The sequence below is a fragment of the Pteropus medius genome, unplaced genomic scaffold (genome assembly GCF_902729225.1).
Source record: "Pteropus medius unplaced genomic scaffold, Ma_sr-lr_union100, whole genome shotgun sequence".
Taxonomy (NCBI): domain Eukaryota; kingdom Metazoa; phylum Chordata; class Mammalia; order Chiroptera; family Pteropodidae; genus Pteropus; species Pteropus medius.
The window spans coordinates 4,927,242-4,935,037 of NW_024353908.1; the positions used below are offsets into that span (position 1 = coordinate 4,927,242).

The following is a 7,796-nucleotide window of genomic DNA, read 5'->3' on the forward strand; positions in this document are numbered from 1 at the left end:
AGAAGCTTAAAGCAATACAACTTTATGATCTCATAGTTTCAGGCTATAATCAAGTTGTTAGCCAGTTTTGGCTTTTAACTGGAGGTTCAAATAGGGAAGGTCTGCTTTCCTGTTTTTGAGATTGTGGGAAGATTCAGTTCCTTGTGGGTGTAGGACTGAGAACTGCTTCTCTTCTTCTTCTTCTTCTTCTTCTTCTTCTTCTTCTTCTTCTTCTTCTTCTTCTTCTTCTTCTTCTTCTTCTTCCTTCCTTCTTCTCCTCCTCCTCCTCCTCCTCCTCCTCCTCCTCCTCCTCCTCCCCTCCTCCTCTCCTCCTCCTTCTTTTTTCTTCTTCATCTTCCTTTTCATCTTCCTCTTTTTTTTTTTGGCTGGCTGACAGCTGGAGCTGACTTTTATGGTTGGAGGCCGCCTGCAGTTCCTTGACATGTGGATTTCTTCAACATACCACTTACTTTATAATAGTGTGCTTCTTAGACAAAGCAAGAGAGAGAGAGAGAGGAAGGGAGGGAGGGAGGGGGAAAAAAGAGAGAGAGAGATTCCAGTAAAAATGGACCCTGCAATCTTTTATAATCATGTACATGTAATTACATGCAGCCTGTAACCTTTGCTATATCCCTTTGGTTAGAAGCAAGTCACATTTCCACCCATACTCAAGAAGAGGAGATTGCACAAAAGCATGAATAACCAGGGTGTAGGGATGACAGGAGCCACTTTAAGAGTCTGCTTGATGCACTACATCTGCACAATTACAAGTACTAAGGATTATGGTATTTGAGTTGTCTCTTGATTTCAAAATTGCCAATATTAATTCTGTAAATACCAAAGAAAGACCTGTATTTGCCTAATTCTAAGAGTTCTTACCTTATAGAGTCAATCAACAAATTTTTTTGAGTACTTACTAAAAGGCAGGTTTGCTCTCATGGAACTATAAACTATTGGCATATTTACAGACATGTCCTAAGCACTCAGTTTTACTTGCTCACTCTTTTCTTCAAAATATTATAGCAAAAGGAACTTTCTACCTGCTCCCTTTATTTTCCTTTCATATCCTTGCCATTCTCTCCCCAATATCCAAGGGGAGAAAAGGTCCAAAGGCTGGGATTTTCTTAGCTTAATAGCACATTAAAATAATGCCATGAGAGAAGGTCAACATCAGTGTAAAAAAAGTATATGCTTTGATACTCAGTTTCCTCAGTCTATTCGAGTCCCTGGGAATGCGGAGAAACGCAAAATGCTAATGGGATGGTGAGTTATAAAAGATGGTGGGAGATCAAAGAGAGGAGAATAGCTTATAGGAACCATTGTGAGAGGTGGAAGCAGGCTGATATGATATATGACTTGATAAGAAAAGGAATGACCTGCTTTGCACCTTCTTCAGGACCTGCTAATAGAAGATGAATTTGGCCTACATGTCTCTTAAGTATGTGGGCTTTAGTAGAGTTTACAATTCTAATTTCCCCAAGTGAATGTCGATAAGGACTCTTTCACCCTTAAAAGAATAAAGATTTGAACATGATATAGTTATAGTTTTACCCTAGATCATTCAGGAATATTCCTCAGGATGAGAGAAAACTCAGCCTTGTTATGAAATATTTTAATGTCCTTTCAGGATAGAAAAAACTTCTTGGTAGAAACTCTCACAGCAAAGGAAAGGTAAACTGTTTACATTTGCTCTTTTCCTTACTCCCTTTGAGCAGAGAAAGTGCTATCTAGTTAGCAAAAACAAATGGAGGGGGTGCCTTCTTGCTTCAGCACACGGGGATTTATGCAAGCAACCCATATTAGTGTTAATGGGTGTTAGACACGTAAAACCCAGTCCTTCAACTTGATAATGCATAATATACCCCTTAATTTTTAATTCACTTGGGTCTCAATTTTAAAGCATTTTCTTGTAGTTTGTCCTAATTATAATCATTTTTAATGACAGCTTAAAAATTTCATCCAACTGTCTTATCACATACGGTACTTAATTTCTCAAGTGAACAGTTTTACTGTACACCATTCGGGGAATTTTAAGAACTAAAACATAAAAAGAGAGAAAGTCCTTTGTATGGTGAAACTAGATGTTAATTGTTCTAATATACATAAAGAGACGAAAGCAGTTCTTGAAGCAAGGGGCTGGCCTTCCTGCAGAAGCTTCTCCAACCCTTTTCAAGGGAGATTTGCAAAACCCCAGGGGAAAGGAGAAGAAAAGAAATTTTTTTTCCCATTTTGCTGGGTTCTGCCAAAAATCAGAACCAAGACTGAATATTCATTGTTGTATTCGCTGTGTTGAATAGGCAGTCCTTGTTTGCTTAGACGAAAGTGGAAACTACCCAGCTAGAAAGAATAATGAGCTGAGTACCTGGGCCACACCATCCTTGGACCCGGTTATTTGTTAGGTTGTTTGAAGCACAATGAATTTTCTAACATCTGCTTGCAACTGTTTGGGAGAGTTGACTTCCCAGTATGTTATCCAGCTTACTGGCACCAGAGAAAACATAATGAATCACAGAATTGTTATACTGTTTAGTTGTAATCAATCATGAACCACATGTAGGAGGATATAGGGGATACACACACACATGTGAGCACATGCACACACACAATCGCAAACACTTTTTATTAAACTGGCAAGAGACATTTGAACCTGCAGTTTCTTCCCCATCTTCAGTGGTGTTAATTCCCTGGACCATGGCTTTATCCATTGTTTCCTGGAGTACTTTTCCCACTGCCCTTAGCAGTCCAACATTCAGTATTACTCTAAGATCTTGCCTCAGGACTTTGACTGTGCTGTTTCCTCCACCTGTTAATCTCTTCCTCTACTAACTGAAGTCTCTGTTAAAATTCCACCCTCAAAGAGTCTTTCCCTGACTGTGCTTTGTACCCATCTACCTAGTCATTCTTTATAACCTTACCCTGATTTTTCCCTACAAACCACTTTTTACCACCCAAAATCATCTTATATACTGTAAAAGGAAAATGTTCAACTTTCAGCAGTAATTGCCTAGAGGACACCAAAACTGAGTGCTGCGTTTCATCACGACTGAAGCACTATGACATGAACTTTGAGTGACCCCGGTTCACTAGACTCTAGTGAGACCTAGTCCAAAACTCTTTCCTTATCACCAACAACAGGGTTTTTTAACCACTTCCCCACAAAACTATGGACTAATGGGTTCCTAACTAGAGTGCTAGTTTTCAGTCCTTAATTTGCATAACCACCACTAGCTGCCTTTTCTAGTATTTTAAAACCCCTGACTTTCCTCCCTCAGTGAAATAACTACTCGATGAATTTCTTCACTGGTACATATGCCCTTACCTAGCAAATTAATAAATTAAATTGAAAAGTTATTTTATCTTACGTATTTGTCAGTTCCAGTGGTCTTTGTATTACTTGTTAATAGCTCTCCATTTACTTATTTACTGTGTTTTTTCTCTACAGACTATAAGCTCCAGGAAAGTAAGCATTTTAATGGCCTACTTACTGCTGTATTTAAAATAGTGCTTGGCATATAATAGGTGCTCAACAGATCTCTGTTGAATTATTTTGCTAAATGAATAGCAGATTCTCCTTATCTTTGGTCTCAGCTGATACAAACTGACTAGCCAGAGCAATTAAATAGTACTTATGGCTATTTCTAGAGTGTAAAGGCAACTGGCAGCTGAGGAGAGGGCTTGGAAAAGGTTATGTTAGATTTTAATATTACATATATATAAATTATTTGAATTTTCTATTTTTAATGTGATTTTTGCAGGGTAAGTATAAAATATATACAGAAAAGTGCCAAATCTGAATGTATTTTGTAAAGAAGAAGGACATGAATTTTGGGGGTCCAGAGAATGAAGTACTATAGATTGTATTGCGTTCCTCCCAAATTCATATGTCGAAGCTTTAACCCCCAGTACCTCAATGTGACGGTATTTGGAAATAGGGCCTTTAAAGAAGTGATCAATTTAAAACGAGGCCTTTAGATTAGGATCTTAATCCAATCTGACTTGTGTCTTTGAAAGAAGAGGAAATTTAGACACAAAAACAGATATCAGGGATGGGCATAAACAGAAGAAGGCCCATGTGGGAACACCGTGACAGGTAGCTACCTGCAGCCCAAGGAGAGGGGCCATAGAAGACACCATACCTGCCATCATCTTGATCTTATACTTCTAGCTATTTAAAATAGTACTTCTGCTATTTAAAAATAAGTGCCAAATTGTCAATTTATCACTGGGGGATGAATTTATACAGCGTAAGCACATCTTTATGATCAGCTCCCGGATCAAGAAACAGAACATCACCAAGATCTCAGAGCCCTCACACTTTTCTAGACCTGTCTGCCATGAGTAACCACAGTAACTGGAATGTTTTCTTCAGTGCAGAACAGTCACCTGGAGCACGGTTGTACTGTCATTAGAACACATGGCTATTTCATGTGCTAAACTGTTGAGTCAGGAGGAGTCTTTGCATTTTATGCTTTTTTAATGTTCTAGAAACTCTTGAGTTTTGTCACGTTTCAGTCACTTGTTATTTCTGGAAAAGCTGGGAGTCTCCAATGAATGTCTATGGAGCCAGCAGAAGTATTACGTACTTTTCTTTGTCTTCTAGAAGTTGCTTGTAGGTTTCTTTTCTTACTGGGGTCATTCACAGATGATCACTAATGAGAATGAGAAAACAAACTCACCTTTGACTTGTGATTAACACTGAAGACAAAGGAGAAACTTGAAAGTTGCGACACTTATATTATTTAAACTGTGCTATAGAATAAGCCACACTCCACACAGTTTCCACACCATCTGTAAGGCAGGAGCTCATGATCTCTAGTGTGTGTTGAAATCACTTGAGCATGCCAAAGTGGGGTGGAATGCTAACTAAAAATGCACATTCCTATGAATCATTTCTAAAAACCTGGATTCAGTTGGTAGGAGAGGTTTTTTTTTTTTTTTTTTTTTTTTAAATTAAGAAACCCTGTATTATTCCAAAGTAAGATGTTGTAAACAATGATTTGGAGATTGGCAATCTGGTTTCTTTGGTAGGACCTCGGTTATGGTTAAATAAAAGTAAAAAACACAAAACAAAAAGCCAAAACAAAACTAAATAACAATAAATTTTTTTCCCAGTAAATGCTTACAAGTCTTCATGAGCAGGCAATTTACCTTTCCTATAAGAGAAACAACTCTTATAATAGAGTACCTACACGCTCACACACAAATGTTTTCTACATACAGACAAACATTTTAACGCTTTCATATAAACCACTCACCAGGGGATATTAACATGAGTTTCATTAAGAGCCTGATATTGAAAGTGACATTTGAAGGAAAATCTGTCTGTAGTTTGACCCTGTATAGTTTGGGTACATTCAGATCTAATGTAACTATTGGGAAATAGCAGCATTTCCCCCCATCAGTTTACTCCTGCCGGGCTCCTGTTCCAGATGGCAGGAAGGCACAAACGCTATTTCCGTGCATGTGCGGTCTGTTTTCACTTCCTTTTGGGAAAGGCCCAGGTTTTTCTGGGTGGTGCGCGTAGAGTTCATATTTGGCTGTATGTGTCCCCTCTGCATTCACCGATAGCTCCATTGACTTTTGAAGTGCTCTAGGGTTTGCAGTGTATGATCAGAGCCCAACATTTACCCAAATAAGTTTACTTCAATCATGTGCTAGATGGAATGAAGAATGCAGGCACAGACATCTCTCTCTCTCTCTCAATGCATTGCTCCCATCTACGTGCATGCGCAGTTTGTTTTGACTTTTTGAGAAAGGAATGGGTTTTTCCATGTGTTTTATGTAGGGCCAATATTAATACCAATAGTGGTGAACTCTCCATAGCACTGACTGGCCTTATGCTAGTACCAGTCACCTCCTAAATGGCCCATGGTACGTACGGTTCTAGGGGTGAAGGTGGGTGGCAGAGTGGGTATAGTTTCCTCTTTGGCTGAACATGCCTAGGGAGTATTGTCAAAAGTCATTGGTCACCCCAGCAGGTGAGATCATGACCACTGAGGCAGGGGGCAAGAAAGCTAATCTCCCTTCTCCAGCATGGCTGGGCCAAAGCATTCTGTGGTGCTCTAAGTGAAAGGGGGAGTTGCATCCACCGTAAATACTAGAGGGTAAAAATCACTGCCAAATTAGTAGCTTCCAAATATCATGTTCCATAAAAACTTCATGATAAAAAGCATGTTAATACCCAATGGTTAGTGGTTTTTATGACGGCGTTAAATTATTTGTTCTGAGGCTCTATTGCCGATACTGCTTCTCTAACCAAAGAAAAAAATTGGCTGCTCGTGCAACATTTGTGTGCTTTCACTGTTGCTGTAAAATCAGCCCCCAGGAGAATTTTAAGTCTTCTTGAATTGCTTTTTACACAGACTATGGGAGTAAAAGTTCTAAAACTGCCTGGTTACAGACATATCACTTAAAAAGCCAGCTTTGTACTGGCAAAGCCATGCTACAAGAAATGTTTCAAAAGGCAGAATATAACAATATGAAAGCTAAATTTTGTTGTTTATTTAACAAATGAGACTGGCTGTCATTGAAAACTAAGAGCCTCAGGAACTCTTTAAGGTCATGCAAAATGCCAGATCTTTGTCGTAACAGACGTCCTGCTATAATGTGTGATGATGTTTACATACGTATGTCTCAGCTGGTGGACATGTTTATAAACAGACTATAGGCCCATATTCTCTAGTCAATAAAATTTCATTAATCTATTGCAAATTGATTCCAAATAGTACTTACGTGAAACCATCCTCCAAGTGGCCAGAATCATTGCATTTTCCATAAAAAATATAATCTAGCTTTAACTTAATTCAAGTCTAATATGCTGAGAGTTAAACTATCCAGACTTAGTTGTATGTTAAATATACTCTGTGTACATAGTGTTTTTGCAAAACAGAGTGAAGCCAGATCAAAGAAGAGTCACCATGAAAGGTCGGTGGCATCCTAGAGGTGGGATTATTTGACTTGACAGAATTAGTCAGTTTTATCTATTCCACTGCAGGGGGAACCCCTTAAGGACAGACACTATGTGAGTTCATTTTTCTATTCCTTGTTCTCTAGCTCCTATGGTGGTATTTTGCACCTAAACGTGTTTGATAAGCATTTAATGTCAGAAAATTGATCTAGTGGTATATTTTCAACTTCAGTAGAAAGGTACTATGTCATTTATTGTCCAAGAACACAAAGATCATAATTTAAAAAGTAATTCTATCAAACAAAAGGAAACATTTAGGCCGGTTTCAACTGATCGACAGTGAGACCCTCAGTCCAGGACTCTATTTAAAAGTGGTCCAACGTAAGCCATGGGGCACTTTGCCACATGCTATAATGCTTACACACAATCTGGCTTACACACAATGACCTTTGGTTTGACCATTACATGTATTCCAAACAACCTATCTTCCCCAAACGTAACAAAGAGTGAGGATTGTAAAATCCAAGGAAGACATTTGAGAAATGATAAACAACCCTGAGGATCTGAGTATTTATTCTAGGCTGGTTATGATGACATATTTTTATAACACTTGTCTGGGTGCCAGGTAACGGCAGGATGGAAAATCACATTCCCCAAATAAGTGAAGGGTGTGTCACCCTGAACTGCTTCCATCTCCAGCAAACTCTATTGATAGCTGAGAAAGAGAGTTTAAAGGTGCAAGAGAGATTTAATTCCTCTCAAAATGTCTTTTAAGAGCCTTATGTTCAGGGAAGGCTTCTTTTTCTTCTTTTTCATTTTTTTTTTTTTTTTTTAGCCCGCTCTCAATGTTTGCTAATTTGTGATCTTTAGAAATGTCTGATGTGTTTTTGGGCCTTCTGTGTACCTTTAA

At 38.6% G+C, this 7,796-nt stretch overlaps 1 long non-coding RNA gene across 1 annotated transcript; it reads right to left on the reverse strand.

Annotated features, from left to right (window-relative positions):
* Positions 1 to 352: 352 nt before the first annotated feature.
* Positions 353 to 4,797, reverse strand: LOC120593719 (uncharacterized). Its single transcript, XR_005650425.1, has 2 exons — positions 4,656 to 4,797; positions 353 to 463 (listed from the first exon to the last, which is right to left on the reverse strand). It is a non-coding gene; the product is annotated as an uncharacterized LOC120593719 (long non-coding RNA).
* Between the last annotated feature and the right edge of the window lie 2,999 nt (positions 4,798 to 7,796).